This window comes from Formica exsecta, unplaced genomic scaffold (assembly GCF_003651465.1).
Source record: "Formica exsecta isolate Colony F162 unplaced genomic scaffold, ASM365146v1 scaffold109, whole genome shotgun sequence".
Lineage (NCBI taxonomy): Eukaryota > Metazoa > Arthropoda > Insecta > Hymenoptera > Formicidae > Formica > Formica exsecta.
Genome location: NW_021848428.1, coordinates 152188 through 175740, shown reverse-complemented (window position 1 = coordinate 175740; position 23553 = coordinate 152188). Strand labels below are relative to the sequence as shown.

Below are 23553 nucleotides of genomic sequence, written 5' to 3'. Positions count from 1 at the left end.
ATATATACCACATTTTTAAATAATAACATTCAAGATGAAGATATGCTATATATATGTATATAATAATAATTATTATTATTCTAATTCTGTCAACATCTCTATTCAAGTCATAAATTCTACATGAAATTAAATTTGAATAATACATAAATATTATACATGTAATTATAATTATAGATCGGTTCTCAATTAGTCCGAATCGATCAGTGCTATTCATAGATAGAGAATGTCCTGCATTGCTGAGAACCAATCTAGAGTAATCTCTCTCTCTCTCTCTCTCTCTCTCTCTCTCTCTCTCTCATCAAAATTGAGAACAAATAATTGCATCTTTTATTTATTAATATTGTAAGTATGAGTAATAAGTTCATCTCTGGCAGATTTTACGAACTTGTAACGAGGTTAAAGACTATGCTAATTTAATCGTCACTTATATAATAGATTATTAAATCTTGCTAAAGAATTTATAGATTTAATTATTTGGCGGAAGGGAATCGGAAAAAGGAAATGTGGGAAACTTTGTTTTTTTTCGAGGAACAAAGAGATTTCATGAGTGGGATTTTTCTTTTTTTATGGAGGACTTATCGGTCCAGATTATCCTACCGAAGGAAGGAGATATCTGTCGTTCAACTCGTGCATAAAAATTCTCCGACGGATCTCGAAATTGAACTCTATTATATCCGCGATTATATAAAACGATCTATCTACATGACTTGCATGCGGTTAATTGTAACCGCGCGGTTCATTGCTCGCGAACAATCTTCACGCGTCGTCCAATTATAATCTACAGGAGATAAAAATTAATTACATCGTGATGAAAGTGCGAAAATCCAATATTTGAAGAATATCGCTAATCATCAACGTAATGATACTAGATTTATTTATTTTATTGAATGTGGCGAGATTATATACGCGTATGCATTGCTATCCGTGACGGAAAGAAGTTAATTTTTCATTGATCGTATGTTTTAAAGAATAAAGTTTCAGAATATTTAAAGAAATATTTTAAACATTTAAATAAAAATATTTAGATATCTTTTTATATGTATACATAATATTTTTATAATTTTTAACTCAAATTTTTGTTCGACATTTGGAGAAATATTTTACACCAAATTTTTAATAACACGTTGATTTTAATTTCAGCAAAGAATGCGCGGTTGAAAGGCCGCGCAGTAGAATTCACGGGAGACCTTGCAAGCGCGTAAATGCATGCATGGCCGAGTACGTATAAAGGGAATGAATTAGTCAGTAATATATACGGTCCTGGAATTTCCGCAATGCGGTGCTCGCGTTGTTTAGGCTTACGTGTACGTTACCGCGCGCGATACACACACGCACGTATTATAGTCGCTACACGCTACACACGTAATACCAATCTATAATACATTACGCACGACGAAACATGCGTGCTCTGAAAGGCTACGCGAGTCCAAGACATGTCCATTTCTGTGATTAGTAGAGTAACCTATCGATACGATTTGATGACGATTTCTGTTAGTTATCGTAAATAACATGAATTCCGCGAATAACACGTTCATAAATTTCTTTTATGTTAAAACTCGCAAAAATCTTTGATAGGATATGTTGTTTTAATTAGAAAATGGCAGAAACGAACAATGGGTGAAGCGGATAAATTTCTCCTAGAATTCATTTAGAACGATTATTAAATCGAGTTCCTAAAGATACAACGAGACAGAGATAAGCCTCGTTGCTCGGCGTATAATGCAACAAGCGGGCTAACGCGGTCCGGATTAATGACAGATTTGTGGCGCCTACCTGATAAGATCGCCGATGTAGTGCCAAGCATAACGAGCGTGAGCTTTAAGGGGTCATTGACGGTGGGACAAAGGCCGTAATCGCGTGAAATTTTGGCACGGTATCCGGTCGAGTGTTACGAGCTGCATAGACGCTTGCCAGGATTCTACAAGTGGTTGACCCTGGCCGCGAGGCGAGACGACGCGAAACGCCGGCGTCGATACGTGCGCGCGAGTGAACGCGCATCCGAAGTATGTTGACTATTCATTCCATCATCGAGCACTCATCAAACATACATTCTCTACGAGATATTTCATATTTTATTTATTTTGACGTATATTTCGACGCGCATAAATGTTTCTCGATATCGCGATTGCAAAGTACGACAATCACGAGAAGAGATCGATGCTCGGAAACGATGGCCTTGCTGGATCGATCACTCCCGAGGAACGGAACGTTCTCCTTCCCGGAAATGCGTGGTCGTTCGGTTTAGATCGGAATCCCAATAGGTTTCGGATGGACCACGGCGTTCCAGCGACTCGTATCACGTCATTCGGACGTGCGTCCGGAGTGCGGCGCGACGCGTCGATGAATTTCGTGTCATGGACGTCGATGGGTGTAGCCGCAGAATGGATCAACCGGCTGCGCGCGCTTTTGTGTTTACGGAGCGAATAAAAAAGAAAAAATTTATGCACCCGTTTATATGTGCGTCTGTTACGGACCCGTCTGGCGGATTCGTCACGTCCGTAAATCGCGATTGATTTTTGACAGCGTCGATGATATACGATCCCCGAAGAATACACAAGATTTGTCGGGCCCATTTCTGTAGCGAAATAGTATAAATCGTAATTCCGTTCGCGTATTCCGTTCTCATATTGTTCCCACGTTTTTCAGCGTTTTTTTTTTCCTGCGGATTTGCAACCTTCGCTTTCTAATGTGCGATATGTAAAACTTACACGAGCAATGCGTCGATCCATCCTGTGGATTACGATGCAAAATACACACATACATATGCAATGTCCTAAATATGTCTACTTTAAAAGTTTTATTCTAGAGTTTTATTTCTGAAACAAGTTATGCATCGTATTGACTTTAATGATTAATTCGAGATGCGCTTATCCTCTGACATTTGTCACCGTATGCATTAAAATCGAGAGATAATATTCCCTGTACATTAAATTGGCTGTGATATAATAAGTTTATTACGTCAAATTTAATTTTTCACGAAAATTCGTTTAGAGAGAATGCCGAATGCGAATCAGAAGCATCTATTAGCTTGGTTAAATCACGATCTTCGGAACTCGTGATGAACTTATGCGAAATTAAAGAAGGTGAGATATCATCATAAATAATTTTCTTTAATTAGTCTCGAGCGTGAATTGAAAATACACCTCAGGCGAGATGAGCAGTGAATGCAATTTTCGAATCGATAAATGGTCATCGTTACTCGCGGAATGACGTCGACACGAGATTATCTGTTCGATGTGCACGTCGCTATTGCAAAAAATCAAACATGGAAAAAACACTATGATAGAGTAAGCACTAGTAATGACATCATCCCCAAGAGACACACGTGCACCGTCCACCTGTGCCATACCGGCGATGTGTTTACGATGCACACGGGATTCACGCGCTCGCACTTCGCGTCTCGGTCTTGCGTTGAGGCGAGCTTACACATCATTCCGGATAAGATACCCGACATCTGCGTGTAACCGCGAATAGCGTGGAAAAAAGAAATGCAAATGACACATTTCCCGACCGATAACTCGCATTCTACGACGCAAAATTCACAGAACGTTTTAAATTAAAAAAAAATTTATATGTATAATCATATTAAGTTCGAAAATATAGTATGTCAAATATTATTCAACGATAGTTAAAATAAATATTTTTTTTTCCTGACGAACTAATTAAAATTGAAAAAAAAAACGAATTAAAGTCCTTTTTGAAAATGAGCTCTTTTATTTAGAATTTTAGAACGACCGTTAAGAGTAAATTGTGTAAACTCACATATAATCCGAGTAATTACGTATTTATTATCGCCTACTTATCACCAAAATGGCGTTTGCATCTAGGGGGACGCGAAATAGTGTACATAGTGTACATAGTGTTTACAGTATGCACCTCGTTTGTACGATACTTGCACGTTGCGGGTAAACATAAGCCGTAGCACGTTAATAAAGTAAGAAAACAGCATCTGCGTTACACTCGAAATGTTTGTCGACACAACAGAGATGATAAAGATGAATAATTTTTCACAAATTAATTTCCCTTTTTACTCGATTATTATACTGTACCATATATCCTGCATTATACATCATCGCATATATATAAATAATTTTATTTTAATGTTAAATAAAACTGTTATACATATTTTAATAGACTTAATACATTTATGTTTATTTATATGATATTATATTTCTTGTTTTTGAATGAAAAGCAAGAGATATAGTAACAAGAAGCATTAACGTGCAGAATATTATTAATTTACTTGCATTCTTAATTACGTAATGCTTTATTCTTTGCTTAATTTTGATTTCAGCGCTGTTCCAATGGAAATAATTGGTTGATAATGCGGCGTAGATGCGGCGCATGTAATTGGATATTAAATTGATAACGTCACTGTCTTTCTCCGGAGCGATTCTCTTACGCCCTCCAGGGACCGAAAGTTGGATACGGTTTCCCGGACGACATAATGCAATTTCGTCCGCAGCTTTCTCGCAGATACATATCGCAGATACATCCGGGACACCGTGCGTCGCGACACGACGACAACGGTTTCGTACTCGCATAATAAGTACGATGAAAGTAGACTGGTGAGTAAATTCAATCATTACATTTAGACAAAAGATCTGTAGATGCTTTGGCAAATCAGATCAGTTTTAGCGGATAATATTGTTATATAGTAGCGATCATCTTTTTTTTAATGAAACAATCACTTTATCAATCATCTGCTTCCAATAATCTCAGAGAGATACTCCAACATAATAGATATAAATAGAATAAGGTTTATAAATTTTTGGAGCGATGAGAGAATTTTTATATAAATGGTTTGGTTGACTTATCGTTTATCTGTATCATAAATCATAGCGTTTTCGCGCTGACGGATTCGATAAACATCATTAATGGCTATAAACAACGTTCTCGACAAAAGAAGGTTCTCTATATTGGCCGGAGAAAAGCTTTTCTCGCAGCTTTCTAGCGCGAAGGCTCTCTGAAAAATCGTCTTGCCATCTTTCCCTTTAACCCCGCCGCGGGTTTCTACGTCGTCTTTCATTCTTACGGCTTCGCTTTCCGTTTCGCGGTTACTTTTCTTTAATTGCATTTCTCATTTCACGATAACACATAGATTTATTTTTGAAAGAGCTCCACATTGGCGTTAACTATGTGTTTACTATTTTCTTATTTTTTTTTAAACCTACGACGTCAAACACTCTTTACTACAAAAAAAAATTATCTTCTGAATATCTGCGAAATTAAGAAATTTTTAAGACTTCAAAAAATTCATATATATATAAATTTTTTTTTTTTTTGGTTAATGAGGGAAAAATGAGAGGAGAAACTGAATTAGATTAAAAATAATTGAATGTTGGGGATGCATTAGATCTTAGTGTACATTTAATGATAATGTTAAGAAGTATGTGTGAGATTCCAAGGGAAAAAATCTCCGCATCTAGAGAGAGGGTCAATGTCTATTTGCTATTTTCTTTCCCTTCGCGGCTCGTTTACGCGCTGCCATCAATGTATCCAACAAGTAAGGCCTCGAGTGCGATTTGCTTTTACAAGCTTCTTCGATTACCTGCGAAGATTAAATGCCATAGTTTGCGAGAGTAATCACGGCGGAGTGCAAAAATACTGCGCCTCGCTGAGTTTCATCCTTGGTAACTTGGTGTTTTTAGAAACTTTGGCCGTGAGCGACGCGAGTTTTTCTCGCGTGAAAAACATGAAATTTTAATGTTTCGATTCTTTATTATACTTCATATTAGCTCACACGTAATAGATATCTAATACGGTGATATAAATTGCTATTAAAATCTTTTTTTTTTAGGAGAGTGGATTAATTGCGTCATCCGGACGGGAATATCAAAATTACAGTTTGCAAAATCTTAGATGGTAGATAGGTAGGAATGAAGGACAACGTTGCGTCATCTCTCGTGGTAAGATGAAGGAAATCTCGAGTGCGACCTTTACGGAATTAATTAATCAACGCTTCGCGCTAAATGTCGCTGTCCTTTACAGGACGACGACAGTTTGTTCGGTCAGTGCTCCGCAAAGTTAATTGGCTTCTATCGTGACGTAAATAGCCATTTGCCGTTATCATTAAATCGCGAATTTATCATGGGCACTATCATGTTACTCGCCTCGTACGACTCGCAAATGGGCCGCTAGTTTTATTGTCGCGCCAGAAACCTTCATACCCGCCCGAGATTTTGATGAAACTCCACGGGAGGGTAATTCAATTTTAGACGGTCACGAATTAGAGGAATTTTTAAACACCTCCTTAAATAGGCTGAAGCGTGTGGTTACCGCATTTTTAAATACCTCCATAAACATACAGAAATGTGTGTGGTTACCTTACCGCGATACATTTAATTCTCAACTCGTAAAATATAATGTTGGTTTAATAAATTAGTCATAATTTACATCTCCTGAATATATTAAAGAAAGAAAAATATAGTATCTAAAAGCAAACTATATCTAAGAAAAAAAGACTAAATATTTCTTTCTCTCTCTCTCTCTCTTTTGGAATGTTATGAAATATCTAAAATAAAAACATAATTTTTAGCCACACAAAATTGATTTTCTTCAAACTATAATTAAAGTTTTAGAAATAGCTTATCCAGAAAAAAACCGATCAACATGTAGATTCATAAAATAATTTATCTTTATAAATGTTTAATTTTTTGAATATATGAAACAAACATATTTAAAAATTCTTATTAATTCTTTCATATATTCTGCTCATGTAAAATATATTGAATTTAATCGTTTCGTCTCTCAACGATGCCGTTTTCGATATCGTTACGAACGGCGAGTTTCTAGCGTTACATTGACGCTGCGTAATGTATACACATCAGCGATGGCGAGGCGGTTAGTTAAGTTTGCCAGGCATTAATCATGCACTCGGTTAGAAAGCTCCTTCGCGTAGATTTAGCTTTCGAGCTTTCTCTCGCGGTTCTCCGAGCTTTCGCCCTCGCCGATCTTTCGCGAGAAACGAGCAACGGAAAGAAAATGACGAACGGGAACGAAGTAAATTGCTCTCCATTTATATTGTTGGATACCTTATGGCGCGCTAACAGATCTTTTTTTTAAGTTGAAACTCGATGGAAAAAAGAATCTACGCGGAAAGGAACTTTAAATTACAACAACGTGAGCCCAGAGCCTAGAAAACCAAGTTTTTCCTTTCTGCGTTTCTGGCCGTTTTCGAGTATACACTCACTCCAGGCACTTGGCTGAACACTCGGTCGGATACTTGAGGTTCTAAAGAGCGGATAGTTTAAACTTCGGCTACTCGGTGTACAAGTAGTCTATCGTTCCATCAACGGTAGTCTACCACACGAACGGTTGTAGCCGAGTGCATTAAGTTCGTTTCATTTCAACTATAGGGTGAGTCGAAAAAGTCGCAAACAATTCGATTAAACGAATATCTTTCGTGGCAATTTCGCCGAGTCAATTATTATTAATTAATAACAATATTTAAGTTTTACTTTTCGGTCAACAGACACAAATAATACACAGTCTGAATAATTATGTAATGAAATAATGTAGAGTATATTATATTTATAATTTAAGTTTCTATCTCTTGGACATCATTTAAGTCTCTTTTATAAACCATTGTCTTTTTTAAGATATAAAAGATAAGAAAAAAAATTAAATCTGATTTAAACCACAAAATAGCACATAAGATGACTAGAGAAATTCTTTTTATATCTTGCCGTTTTTTTATTTTTGACGAAGCTCTCGCAAACTCTTCGTTTCATAGAAAAAAAACGCATCTGTTTGCGTATTCGCGCGATGTCTTATATTCTTTTTCCTTAGGTCGATAACCGCGCTAGCGATTAAATTGAGCCGTCGAACGATCGAGTTAATGGAGAACGGAGATTGGGCCAAAATGGGCATATCGGTACGACACGGAAGAAGCGTAATTGAACGCAACCAAAGTGGCTTACTTGCAAGACGATCTATAAATACATGAGCGGCCACTGCCTCTCTGTTTCTCTCTCTCTCTCTCTCTCTCTCTCTCTCTCTCTCTCTCTATTTCTCTCTCATGTAAGCTTTGCTTTATTAATTCAAGTTTCCTCATGCCTTTGCGCCTCGCGTTTCGTGCCGCTTTACCGTACTGTGACCAACCATTGCAATTCCAGAGATCCGTAGTCAATTTTAAGTGAACTTTATGTCGGACGACTTGAATAATTTGACTCAAAAAATGAGTGTAGAAATATTAATTTAATATAAAATATCCGAAATATTCGAATCATCGTGCTTGAAAGAAATCTATTAAGTTAAGTAAGTGAGATTTTTTGCTAGTATAATATTGAGTTCTATTGATTATTTAAAAAAAATATATTAGGATGATCAACAGAAAACGCAACGAATTCTATCATCGAGATAGAATGTTGGCTCATAAGTGAAATAATGCATTGTCAGCGCATCAAATTTTCTCAAATGTACCCACGTCAGCCGAATGACAGAGAGGAATAAGTATCTAACAAGATTACGTGAAGTACGAAAAGCGTCTATAGTGATTTTAGCAAAAACTGTCGGAGAAGGTAAAGAGCGAAGACATTTCCGTTGAGCGCGAAATCTTTCTTGAATTTTTTTCGTTTCATTTTTATGTCGTGTGAGATTTTCAAACTTTTTTTCGGTGCATTACGCGATGAACTTGATTGGAAAATTATTTCAAAATATTATTAATAACATATTTTTCCGCTGATCATTCGATTTAAGATTAAACATGTTAAAAGTAACAAACATAACGATCTTTCTTGAAAATTCTTTTATAAATTTTATTGGAGATTGTATCGTTACCCTGGCATTTCGAGATGCCTCTTAGGTTCAGAAACCGATATAGGTTTGCGACCGATATATGGTCGCCTAAGCGATAACCTAGATTCGTCGACGCATAAAATAGAATGCGATTGAAAGTTGAAAGAGGAGAAGATACACACAGGAGAGAGGGGAAGGAGAAGGGAAAGGAGGAGGAGATCTCACCTTCCGTGGAACGCATCGACACCTATTACGCGTACATAGATATCGACGAGGTGTCGCGTTTCGTAGAGATAGCACTTTTATGTCGTCGTCGGCGCCTTATCACGTATCTTCCTCAACGAGAGGTTGCTTCCCGAATGAACGATACCGTAGAATAGTCAAGCCCCTCCGCTCTTAGTCCCCCTTTTATAAAACAAAAGGCAGCCGTCAAAGCATCGGATCCGTCAAATCGCAAAAGTCAATGGCCTCAAAAATTGATGATTACCGTCAAGATATATCTGGTCTTTTCGTTCCGAGAGCTCGAAGAGGAAGCCCTGTCGGATTCTCACGAGAGACTTGCGGATTTACGGAAAATACTTATCTATCGTGAGAGATTCTGATTCGTGTAAAGAGTGAAAGTATCTGGATCTCGAAAAGGATCTTCTTGTAGAAACCATGCAATTCTTGCAATTAGTCTAAGTCTGCCCCTTCGCGCGTCGATGATGAAAATATCTTCCTATTAACATCGCAATCAATTTTTAAGAATAGCATGTTTGTTAAGCTCGATAATTTTGAAACACAGAATCGAGAAAGGCACAGGCGAATTGGATTTACGACGAATTATATTGCTAAAGCAGAGTAAAAACAAAAGTTTCCGTCGTATTCTCCTCAAGATCAATATTTGCGACTTAACGCGCTTTCGAAATCGTCGATTCGATTCTGATTAAATATTCTGTCGATCCCAATCGCGATAAGCTCGCCTGTTTAAACAATTTCAGGCGCGAGGTCGACAGCGGATTAGCAACTCATCGAGAGCGTAATTACGGAGAGCAGGCGGTCTTCTTTCTCGGGGGATTCTCTCAAGTTTGCGGTGCGAGCAGGCGAGAAACACACGGCAAAATCTTATTACGCCGCTTCGTAATCGGGGGGGGGGGGGGGGGGGGTTAGAGGCTAGAAGCGTAACCTCGAGGAGAAAAGACGAGGAACTGCGCTGCCGACGACCGCGGTCATATGATTCATCCGACTTTCATGAGAAAATGCAATTTTTACCTGCGGCGATCTTATATACACGCTACAACGGCCACCATTACCCTCTCGTCCCGGTAGACATCGTTGAAACAAAGGCAACCGGCTCGCTCCCGGGCGTATTAGCAAATTAAATTGCGTATTGAAATTATTTTCGCAGAAATTTAATATATTTGCGGGAGCTAAATATATGATGCGGTTCAATCGCGATTATTAAATTTCAAGATGGACAATTTGTTCTTGGATTAATTTCACGTGGGATTTAAAAGACAGTACGAATTTGTTTCTTGTTGAGATGTTCTTTAAAGAGAGTAACATTTATTTATGATTTTCATTACAAAAAGGTCGACTGCGAATTTATCAAGAAATCTACATTCGATGGAAAACGCGCGACATCCTGCATAAAAATGGTCTTTTGAAAATTTATCCTTGAAAATTTATGACTTCAAATCGTAGATTCAAATCAAATCAATTCTTTCGACGCGACAATTTCGAAACGCTTTTATTGCTAAAGATGTACGGGAATGTTGAAGTGAATAATATAGTGGAAATACAATATTACGAGCGTATATTTTAATAAGGCGCGCTAAATTCGATATTAACAAATTAAAATTTTATTATCTCGTCAGATTTTTTATTCAAAATAACGATATAACGTTCTTATAATTTTAACGTGTATGCATGTATGTGCGTATATAAAATTCTATAATATAACTCGTATTATATAAGATAATACCATTCTTATATCGCGCGCATGGAACGCAGTATGCGGGAAAATTTACTTCTTACAGCCTTCCGTTTCGTCTTATGCGCGGCTATATATTAACGAGCTATCCGGCTCGAGTTAAAGACTTCTTTGCGAGAGGATCGTTACGGCAGCGAGAGTATCTGACAGTAAAAAGGTAGGCCTGGCTGTGTACTTTCGTGGGAAAAGCGCAACCGTCTCCTTACACTTACAACCGCGTCATCCATATCGGGATCGGTGCAGCGCTCGATTACACGAAGACAAAGCGAGCTTTGTCTTTGAATCAAAAGCGTTCTGTCGACGTTCTCGTTTTCACAAATAAGCGCGTCTTCTTTCTTTCTATTAACATTTCTCAGGAAACGCCCGTCGATGTGCTCGCTCCGAGAAAGTTTTGATTAATCACCGTGACGCTTGCGGACATCTTGAATAATCAGTATTATTGAGCCAAGAAATATTATTTTCGTATGCATTTCGATCACGCGATGCTACGATAAAATTTTTTTTCGTAATCCTTAATTAATTTAAAAGAAACATTTCAATTTTATACAATGTTACTATATATGAACTGGAAAAAATCCGAATTAAATTCTCTTCTCTCCCTCTCTTATTAGTTATAAAGATATTTATATACATTGCAATATGAATCAACTTTTTAAAATAGAATATTGGAATTTGTCTCATCTCGCTGGTGTGTTTTTCGCGTAAAAAATTACCATATCAAAATAGTTTTCTGGCACGATTTGCGCAAAGTATCTCTATATTCGAAACTGGAGCACATAAATGAGTCTGTTATTTTAACAATCGAAATTTCCAGTTCCACGAGGAAAATCAACAAAGCGTTCGTCAAAGTACGGATCGCGTATTTTCAGAGCACTCGACGGTAGAAGAGATAAGCGGGTGAGATAATGCGGTCGGCGCGCGAGCGTTTTATCCGTCGAAAGTGTACGATGGAAATCTGCGTTTTGTGTAACGCTTGGCGATCGTGGTTACAGAACCAGCGTTCTGCGCGCTCGCACAAACAGAACTTTGTAGTCTTCGTAAGGCCGACTTTCTCCTCCGTTGTACATTACGCAACCACTTACTCGGCATCTTTGGGTCGCCAGCGCAGATAGAGAGAACACAAGGAGGAAACGTACGCTGAGACTGATGGTCAGTCTCATCGTCCTTGCGAAAACGAGTAACACATGAGATATCATTGAATTTATTTTTAATTTTCTTTGAGTCGTGTGAGTTTAAAATAAAAATTAACATATTAAATTATATCTTTGTATTTATCAAAACTGAGATAAAAAAACATATGATACGATATTGAGTCCGCAACTGTAGCTCCAAAAGTTCTTACTCGCATAATGGTTTAGAATTTATATGTTTACTTTGCATCTTATACATTCATATTTTTATATCGGAGAAGTAATTGATGTCAATTTTGCATTTAATATTTCTTACGATTAATTATTTTATCAGTCATTATAAATCACAGACTCTCTTTCATGCTCAAAAAGTATCGGATAACGGCGATTCGTTATGTGATAGGGAAGCTACTCTTTAATTATGGTGAAACACAATCTTTTCTTAGAGTGGCATTTTTCTTTCATCGTTTTTTTTAGTTCTCTATGAGCCACACGTTGATTGGCGTGCGTTCTATTCGCAACTTCGTAGCTCCGGCTTGCCGACAGCGCGAGCGCGATCTAATTAATTCAGGGAAATTACGACGGGCAGTCGTTCACTGGTTAAACGTGACTTTCCAACGTGTCGTATGCAGAAGCGAATCCGCCGTACTTCCGCTTCTCGCACGGGGCAAGCTCGAGCTTGTAAACACACCGCAGACCGAAATAGGGTTCTCATATTAATAGCTCGGCCGAAGTGCATCTGGTTACACGAGATACCCACGAAGATGAGGGGTCAGGCAGAGAAGTATATCGGAGATAAATAGCTACATATGTGAGTAAGAAAACAGTGCGGATGAATATAATATTTATTAAAAGTTTCAAAAATGACTCAGTTTCCAAGAACTATAAATTATTCTTCGTTCTTAAAAAAAAGACCGAAACTTTTCATAGTGGATTATTTACTTTGAAAAACCGATTCTTTATAGTATTTTATGGTATTTTAGTGATGTTATATGTTTTTGCAGATCCACATTTGGATCATAAAGACATCTAATTTTTACGAGTTGCGATGTAAGATTTAATTCGTGACGATATATATGATAATTTCTAACGTATTATAAATATGTATTAGTATATATGTGATATATGCAAACTTTAAACTTTAAACTTTTTAACTTTAAATATAACAATTTAACTTTAAACTTTAAACTTTTTAACTTTAAATATAACAATTTAACTTTAAACTTTAAACTTTTTAACTTTAAATATAACTTTTTAACTTTAAATATAACAATTATATAAATATTTAAATTTATAAATTAGAATTTTGTTCACATGTATAAACTTTTCTAGAAATTTTCGTTAAAAAGAAATTAACTCGAAATTGATTAAGAAAACTGATGTTCAAAGATGTTTTGATAAATGATGATTTGAAAACTAATATATATACATGCTACAATATTATTACATTTTAAAATATCAATCTTGTTAAAAATACCTATTTCAATTCTCCTTTTGCGAAGATACAATCGATGAAAATTGATAAGAATTTTATCATATATAAAATTAAATTTAAAATTAGCAAATATACGAAAAGAAAATGTGATGCGATAAATCTTGAACAAATATAAACATACCTCTTACCTTGGATTAGCCATGCGACGACGCGTTTCCGTCACATTCGCCACGTGACACAGAAATGTAAATCACCGTGATCGGATCGGAAATCTTTTTCGCTCGTCAAGTATCGTTTTAGATCTCCGATAACGCTTATCGCTACGAAGTGGAAAACATTCGTTAACAGTAATAGAACAATAACACTAAACTGACCGATATATACCGAACTCCCTCGCACTTCCGGTTTACCGAGCGGAGGGCGCGCGATTACGCGGAACAGAGTATCGCGGAAGGGCGCGCTCGTGCAACTTCGCTCTTCGGAGTCGGAGTCTCAGTCGTCGGGACTTGGGTCGAGGATACCGCGACAACGACGACGACGCCGACGACGACGTTGACGGCGCTGACGCCAGTCGACGAAGCAGTCGACGAGGCGACGGATACGAGGCGGGGATGCGGAACCCCGTAGAGAGGGGGTTTTGCAATGGCGGTGCGGAGGTGAGGGTGAGATGAGGCGAACCTGGGCGCAGGTTCGTACGTTTTCGCGATATTTACCGCTCGTGCGAACGGGGATTTTGCTCGGGGAATTTCTTCGATCCATTCTACGTGAAATCGCTGTTAAACAAGCGCGGCTGGTCGAATTCATTTTCGATTACTCCGAGTCCCACAGCTTTCTTAATCCGTACTCGCCTCGTTTTCTAAAGGACATTATCGCGATTGTTGAGAGCAATTTTTATAATTTTTAACCTCCTACACATTTTTTTTCCTCATGCGTAATTGTTTTCGTAGAAATTGACAAAATTTATCGTACGATTCATTATATTAAGAAACTAAAACTAAAGATATATTTATCCTCTCTTACAACTGAAATTGGTATTTTCTAAAAAAACACTGGTATTTTTTGTGAAAAACATTCTAATTCTTGAAAGATGCTACGTTTAGGTAGTTGAGATTAATACTTTTTGGAGGTAAGACGTGAGCGTGAAAAAAACTAATAATTCTTGATTTGTAACAGTTTCGAAAAACTTTTGCCTTGTGTGAAAAATGAACCGTTTCTTCGCTTACGCGCTACATGAAGTCTCGAAGCTTAGAAAATACCAGTCTTGCCATTTATTTCGGTCGTTTTGTTTGTTTCGAGTCACTTGTTTCGAAAGCACTGCAACAATAGCCTAGTCGGAGTCAGCTGGTCGCAGTTCCGAAACAGGATTTTCGCTGACACTGGTCGCGCCGACTCATTTTCTCGACGCTAATTCTGTTTGAAAAATAATTGCCTTATCCTGTCGGGTCAGTAAGTAGAGCGCATGGCGTTCCTTAATAAGTGACTTTCTTTGTTTATTGTCCACGGTATACAGATACACACGCACACACACAATATATATTTATGGGCTGCGAAAATAATTTTAATTAATAACAGGTACGCGACGGTATTCTTGGCGTGTTGCCGGGAAAATTACAGTTTCATTGCACTGTGAAATGAGAAATATAGCTGATGTGCTAAATCGCCAAGTAATTTTTTCATGAAACGAAGATATTTTGAATTTATTTCACTGTAATGTTACTTACGTAGATTGCTGCAATTTCCATTTATTTGGCCATTTAGGTTTTGCCAATTTACGCGTAAACTTATAAAAATGACATATGATATTATTATCTCACTGTCAAGAAGAAAACAGGTTGCTCTCTCTATAACTATAAATAAAATCTCTTTTCAAGAATTTCTTTGGAGATTTTCATTGAATTTTGTATGCATTTTATTATTTGCTATTTCAACGTATCGCATTTCAAATGCGCTGATCAGTTTTTCGTGAAAAATTGCGATATCGCGTGATGCATATGTAATGTGTAGATATAACACACGCCGCCATATGTAAAATGCAGGTAAGATGAATTCAATGGAAAAAGAGACTGCTCAGTCTCGATGAATGTATTATCTGTCCTCTATGATAATCTAATCGCTTTTTTAAAGGCAGATTATTTCTAAGAATTGTTCTGAATGATTGTCCCTGAAAATTGTTTCAACAGATAATTATTCGGAGAATTCACTAACAAGATAATCATGGAGATAGCGACGCGATATTAAATCGATAAAATTTATATGGTCTTGTTATTTTTTTAAACATAATTTCTTGCCCAATACCAACCTTAACATATAATATTATGAGCTATTACGCGTCACGTGCTCTCTCTCTCTCTCTCTCTCTCTCTCGCTCTCTATTCCGCATTTATTATAATGTTTATTTAAAGCGCGCATGGAGTACCCTTAAGTTCCATCTGCTTCGTGAATTATGAACTGAGTTTTAATCGAACTCGCAGCCTCGTCGACCAAATTCACCAAAGTTCGATACTAATGCATACAAATGCTGCATTTGGTCTTGTAATTTGATTACAGACAGCGCTTCCTCCGTATTCGATTATATGCCCCGCTTATTGACTTTTGTATTATCATGCTTGACACGTGAATGCGTCTATGTGTTAGACGCGTGTTAATACGAATCATTATGGATTTAAAGTGAAAATTAATGTACTATTATTCTCCCTGTTTATTTCATCGTGATCGTTTTTTTTTCTGGAAAACTACAGACTAGTTTACATTTCCGTATTCGATTTAGATTTCATAATCATACCTCGAAAAATTGCAGAAAATTGTAAATTAAATTATCCTCAAGCATTAAAAATGGACGTTAAAATTATGTAATAACATTATAGTGAGAATCTTCATTGTTTACGTAGATATATCTTAACAAATATAATTTTATGTAGGAGTACCTTCTCTTCTTCCCCCTCGTCTTAGTAGCGTATCGAACTTTATTGAATTCCATGCAACTTTGCCAGTTTGCGCAAACAAGTTAAACCACTGGTATTTTGCTATTAAAATATCAATTTTTCACCCTTGATCTAATAGAACTATTCTATTTGAGTATATTGTATATATAATACAATCTTGTGAAATGAGGCAGGATACAAATTACAAATGCAGATTCCTATCTGATAACGAGGTTCACGTCTCGTCGCGTCGCTTGTAAATGATGATCTCTAAATGAGACTATCGGCCTTTATCGAATGCATGGCATTCGTACGAATGTATCTGAGCGCTTTGTTCTCCGGCGACAGTTTAGCTCCATGCAGTCTGGCCTTTCTAGAGCGCCTGCGCCCCTCTGGTCTCGCGGATAGCGGCGATGGTGGGGCTGGTTTTCGGAGAGTGGATGGCGAATATTGACGTGTCGCAGGCGAGCCAGGGGTTAGCAGGTGGCAGGAGCTTTAGCGAGGCCAAGGGCTCCTGGGGGCAAACGAGGGGTGGAAACAAACTCGAGAGGATGCGGCGTTTACTATCGCGAGGGGTGGGCCCCTCTTTCGTGAGACGGCAGTTGTCGAGAAATATCTTGGATCGATTTTGTTTTGCGCAGTACACTAATTTCCAATTCGCGATTTGTTCGGAAAAAGGAAGAGATAACAAATTGACTTTATTAACATTTTTCCAACTGCTTGTTCTCTTTCTTTTTTTTAATTACATTGTAAATGTTTGATGTGGTGAAAGTTCCGATTGGAAATATTCAAAAATTTTTATGCGGATTGGTACGTGTAAAACTTATAAATTTGAATAACGTTGTATTAATTGACATAATTAATTTTTTATAATAAATTGAGATTTGAAATACTTTTTATATAATTAAATACGTTGCTGTTGCATCGTATACAATTTTTTCTTTTAGGAGAATTATTTATTTGGCGAATACGATCGTTGCGTGCCGGATTTTTTTTTTATTTGTAATCGATATGTTTATCGTTTGCGATAATCATGTTTTGCTCGCAAAAACTCGTGCAGTATATATTTATTATTGAGCGCTGATAGATTATTTAGAATTCGTAATAAAATTTGTGTTACGCTTGAGAAATAATTTAAGCCATTACTGACGCGAATCAAGCTTCCAGATGTCTCTAATTAAGTGAAGAAAACCTTTCTATTTGTGCAACGGAATTATATTACAACGTGGAATATCCGATTACAAATAGTATGAATCATCTGAAAATATCTCGTTTGCAAACTGTATGTCTATATTGAATGTCCAATTACGATCGTTTGTTTTGCGTGCACGATATGCGTTTGCTTATATCATTGCACTTAATCATGTTATTATTTTATTGATTCTTACAAGAATATACAAGAAGATTAAATTTACATGTTATGACAGATGTCATCATAACATAGAACATTAACTTACGAGATAACATGTCGCTATTACATAATTTTAGAAATAATATTTTACTTTTTAGATTTTGCTCAATAATATATATATTTTATAGTACCACGACACGTAAGAATTTTTTTTGTGTTGTGATATTCAAGAATAATATACAGTTTATTTTTTTATTTATGATACATATACATATATGTATAAAAATAATAGGGTGGGAATTTCTCTTTTATACAATTATTTTATTTGAAAAATCGTCATGAAAATCGAAAACTGTTTTCTAAGTTTTTATGCATTCTTTTTGGCAGACAATTCAACATTCACTCGCATTTCAATCCATCATTATTATGTTTTTACGTCGCTTTTGTTCAGAATATCTCCCGGACCGTTAGTAATCACCTTGTGCAGCAGAGGCCTGTTTTTCCTAAAAAAAGAAATGTTTCTATGACAAAAAGAAATATGTGTTTTCTTAGGACTGACTTATATGGCTACGGCGAACCTTGCGTATGAAAGCGATCCTTTAGGCGGCAAACATGAACCCAACGCTCATGTTTCCCCGAAAATTCTCGTAACGAGCTGTCATTTGCAGGCCTGTGTGGAGAGATCATAGAAGGAAACGTGCAATACGCGCACAATTCTACAAAGCCGAACAACCATGACAAATGCAACTCCCCTCTGTCCTTGAAACACCCTAATCGTTCTCGCTTCTGTGTCGATTCCCTCGATTGCTATATTCCCGCTATTCGTTGTCGCGGGGTTTCTCGCGTAGATCGATCACTTTCTCGTCGGATAATTGATTCCTGTGTCGTAAAGTTTGCAAAATGTATTAGTTACGGAATATATCGCTATTAATAATACTACATGGGTGTTACGACATCAAAATGCTACAATATTTAACGATGATGCAATTTTTACAATATATAGGCAAAGTAAGGTAATTTAGTGATATTCCAGTAAATTTTATCTCTTTATAGATTTAAGGAATTGGGATATTTTATTTTTATTCGAAAATATATATACACATAAAACACATTGAATGTATTATTCTAATTCACAAAAGATCAAGTCTTGTTTGTAAAATTTTTAATCTATTGTGAAAAGTAACAGATTTTTTTGGTAATTAAGAGATCATTTGATAAATGAGAATAATAAATAAATTTTATAAGCATATAGTCGTTTTTTTTTTTTTTTTAAGAAATAATACGGATCTAAAAGAGAGAGATTAGTTTTTATAAGCATATTTTACAATTATTAAATTAAAACTGCAGAATACATGTACAGATAATATCGAAAAACATGTGGAAAATATATTTTCGGAATAAGACGACACACACACACACACACACAACGTGGAAGCGCAAATTGTTGCCGAGTTAGTTCTGGAATCTTACTAACAGGCTAATCATTGCAGCGAGTAGCAACTGTTGTACATCGTACGTTCTCTTGTAGCAACTTCGTGAAACTTAGTAGAAATTTGGAGTGGTTGGGAGATGGTTCAGAAATTATTATTAAATTTATTATAACACTAAAAGAAATATCTTATTTTATATTTTATTTGATCGAAATTAAATGTCTTATGGAAAATATGAGAAAGGTCTCGTTCTTCTGAGAAATTGCGACATTGTATAAAAAACTGACTTTAAAATCCGGTTTTTTGTGACGCGTTGTACTGGTGTTAGTAAAGTTCATTGCTCGCTTTCCCGACCTACGATATACTACGATCCCTTGTGCTACGACCTGTAATTAACGTCGGTCTTGCGGGGGCAATCCCGCCTGTCATTTAGTTCGTATAGTGATCAATTAATTGAGGGAACGAAGAGAGTAAGGATTTTTTTATCTGATGATTTTACATCCTGTTAATGTATCAGATGTTAATGTATCAGTACGACATGTGCGAAGAAAAGATATCTCTTAGCAAATTCTTCAAAATCACGATAAAAATATTGGAAAAAGCGTACGCGGTTTTCGATACTTTAATTTGCCGGGCTCTTTTTATCCTGTTATTCGCGATGAATCTTGCCTCGAATTTTCCTCTTTTCCTTCCTTTTCTGCATCGGCTTTTCCATCGCACTTGCCCGTATCCATATCTCGCCTATCTCGCGGAAAAAGAGAAGACGAATGTCTAATGGGTTTAGCTCCCTACGGAGACCGATGGAGTTGGTTTTGAAAGGAAAGGTGGATTCTCTTTGATGCTCACATCGCTCGTGCTTGGCAAGATTCGATGTGTGAAAGGGGAGTATAAGGAAAATCGTGGAAAATGCATTGCGTCTGTAAGCTATTCGCGCGACACGATGATAGAACGTTTCACAGAAGTTGGTAAGAGCTATTCCCTGAGACTTGTTGCTTACATGATACGTGGTTGAAATCGGGAATTCTGACGATATGCATAAATTAAAGATGTGTAAGAATAATAATTTCTTTTTAAATTGGTGATCATATATGTCTTATAATATATTTTACGCAAAATTAAAATCTCTCTTTACATATGCATATGTGCGTAATATTTTTTTTCCTTGAGATATATATATTAAATTTTAAATATTACATATTCTACAACATTTTACAAATAAATTTGACAGTTGATTAAAAAATATTTTCAGCAGTCTTGTTTAATAAAAAATGAATCCATCTCTATGCATTTGTGAAGAAAAGCGCGCACAAAATTTTATAAGGAAAATGGCAGAGATTATTTTTCATTATTATCGTTAAAAATATATAATATTAATTTTTATGAATATGTTTATTAGTTGTCGATTCGATTGGATAAGAATAATTTATGAAATTTTTATACAATTCTCTCTCTCTCTCTCTTCAGAAATCTTTTCATTTTAAATCCGCTTTGACATATTTATATCATTATATATTTTTACAACTGTACTTACATACTTATGCAGAGGATTTAGTAAAGAAGAAATGTGCTTCGAAAATGCAGAATATCATGAAAATGTAGAATATATCGCAAAATAAAGCATTTTTGATATTGCATGATGGCGGATCGCTATGTGTAAATACTAAATGTTTAAACTGCATGCACATACTAATGATATACTAAAAGCTTGAAGAAGCTTCGTCGACATATCCATTAACGTCATATATATTACGAAATATATGAAATTACTTAATTTATATATAATGAAATCGCGAATATTATTTCAAAACGTTTTACTAATTTGTTAAAAGTATCAACAAATTGATAAACAATATCCCTTCAAAGCTTTTCAATCCTATAAAGTTTGTAAAATGAAATTTTGCTCCGGGATTACTTCTGAAGCGCGAATCACGTTTAATTCGTCATATGATACAACGTTATTAAAAGATACAACGCATTAAAAAAGTTGTCTCTGGAAGAACCTTAATCAGGGTGTAATAAGAATGTCGTCGGAGTTGGTCGGAGTGAAACATCGAATTTGCCGTCTCTGTTTGGCTCTTCGGCGAAACCGGCGGCGCGTCTCGACGATTTATCACAGACAGAAATGCAATTTTCCGCAATGAGTTCACCATGCAGTAAGTGATCCGAGCTGTCGAGAGAATTTGTAATGTCGTACTGTTCATGGCAGTAATGGAATCCTTTAACTCTTTATTACGAATTATGCATGCGTTTTCTTGCATAAACACTCGAGCTGCTCTCTTTACATAGAAAATTAATTTTATATTGAAATTCTAATAAATTATGTAATAGATTATGAATTTATATAGTAATTGTAAAACGCGAGTTATGAAACTTTGGCGATATGTTGAAGAAATAGAATAGCTCAATAAAATTTCTTTAATCTTTTTTTAATCATTCTATATGTCTGAGAATGATTGATTAAAGAATTATTATATGTGTTATGATCTCACGGTAAAAAAAAAAAAAGAATTGTGAAAAAATCTAAAATCTAAAACATTTTCTCTCTCTGATAAAGGGAAAAAAAGAAAGAACATTAAAAAATATCTTAAAATATTATTAATATATTATAATAAAAAAACTAAAAAGAGAAACGTTTGTTTCTTCTTTTTGAATTATTTTTTGTAAAAACAGGCGCGCGAATTGTTATAATCATAAAATTAATAAATTACGAAAATACGATAGAAATGGAATTAAAATATATTGCAGATAATAGTGGAATGATAAACTAATAAAGGTCTTCATCGATCAAAACGAATTGTATGAATTTGAAAGAACTGAGTGAGTAAGGAAATTAAACAAAATCTATAAAAAAGAGAATATGAAATCATGTGCAAAGCCTTTGTATGTTAGTATTAAAATATATGATCTTTTGCTCAGATATTTTAAAAGGACTAGATTTTGCTTGTCAGTCAGAATTAGGAACACATGAATGCCTGCTCACACACAGAAGCATCGTCCAAATATATCAAAGAACAGATAATTTCCAGAACGTATTAAAATGTTTCTCGACGCGTTTCGATCAAAATAATCTTTGTTGCGGCACACTTTTGGTTTTATTCATAAGATATTTTTGGGGACACTAAACAATCGATAAAATATTATCGAAAAAGAAATTTGCATCAAGTGGTATTTTGAGATGCGTTTATTTAGTTATTTATTTTATTTTATACATACTTACAAAGACGCGATATAAATAATCTGCCTTCGCAGGTAAATTATATAATACGTGAGAGGATAAATTCACATTTCCGGCTTGTTGTGGCAACTGGAATACCGGTATCAGCGGAGTCGTGCGGGTTTAAAGTGTTAAGTTGCTCGTGAAGAAAATGTTAGCTGCTCACCTGAATCGTCCTAAACCCCGGGGCTATATTGGTGCGCTTCGGTTTCGAAATAACGGCTCGAAATAGCGGCGGTTACGAGCGCCGAACGTACTGCAATAATTGTATGTGCACACCGCGTAATTGCATGTTATTGCGTCGCACAACTGAAATCGAGGAGGTTCGAGAGGAATAAAGAGAGAGAAAGAGAGAGGCTTTTACGAGAGAAACTACAAGCTTGGTTCTTCCGGCGATGGAAACTGGATTCGGACGTCTTCTGTATCCCGATGCAACGCGTCGACCGTATTCTATTCGCGTCTCTCGCACGCGCGGAATAAAATCGAGTTATCTCGCAGCTCGATGGAAACGGGAACACGCCGACGCGTGATTCTCAATTAATCCGACGAAATTTCATTCCGTTCTCTCATCGGTGCGACGATCCACGCAAAAACGCATGAAGCGCGCGACATCGTTATTTCTTATTTGCGACGGGGACGAGGTTGGGGACAATAAACGAGGATGATGGAATAAAACGCGCCTCGTTGGGGATGATATTTGGAATCCAGGGCGACTAATCGAGGATTCACGAGAGGGAGAAATCTTTATTCGCGAAAAAGAATTATTATATGTGTTATGATCTCACGGTAAAAAAAAAAAAAGAATTGTGAAAAAATCTAAAATCTAAAACATTTTCTCTCTCTGATAAAGGGAAAAAAAGAAAGAACATTAAAAAATATCTTACTTTTTTACTTTTAATTCTGGAAATATTACCAGGCTTTAAAATTGTCACGAGATTTTTTTTTTTTTTTTTCGAGCTGCGTTTGTGATGTTTGATCTATCCTACATGCATATATTTTGTACATACGTAATTTATATATTTTTTTGACAATCTCTAAATTATTATATAATCTAGACATCTCTTTTTCCATGCAATTCTCTTTATTATCCAGTGTAAAATAACGAGGACTCATGTTAATTCACGAGGAATGATCTATTTAATTTTCGTTTTGCGTCAAAGGACGTATAATATGATTAGGTACTGGCTATAATATTTTATCGTTAATTAGCTTCACTTTACCAAATCCAGTATTTAATTCAGAAACAGAATACCTGCTAGTCGTACGGTAATAAAATACGGACGATTATTTATTCTCTTAATGTTCGAAAAACATCGTCCGGCGCTTAAACGAGGAAACACAGTATTTCGAATTAGCGTGGA

The 23553-nt window shown here is 36.0% G+C and overlaps 1 long non-coding RNA gene across 1 annotated transcript in view; it reads left to right on the top strand.

Moving 5' to 3' along the window:
- The window catches only part of LOC115235221, a 17053-nt gene extending 10640 nt beyond the window's left edge, over positions 1-6413 (top strand). Inside the window, exons 3-4 of the long non-coding RNA XR_003883996.1 lie at positions 4295-4568; positions 5801-6413. This is a non-coding gene — a long non-coding RNA (uncharacterized LOC115235221). The remainder of the gene's footprint in view (positions 1-4294; positions 4569-5800) is intronic.
- The last annotated feature ends 17140 nt before the right edge of the window (positions 6414-23553 follow it).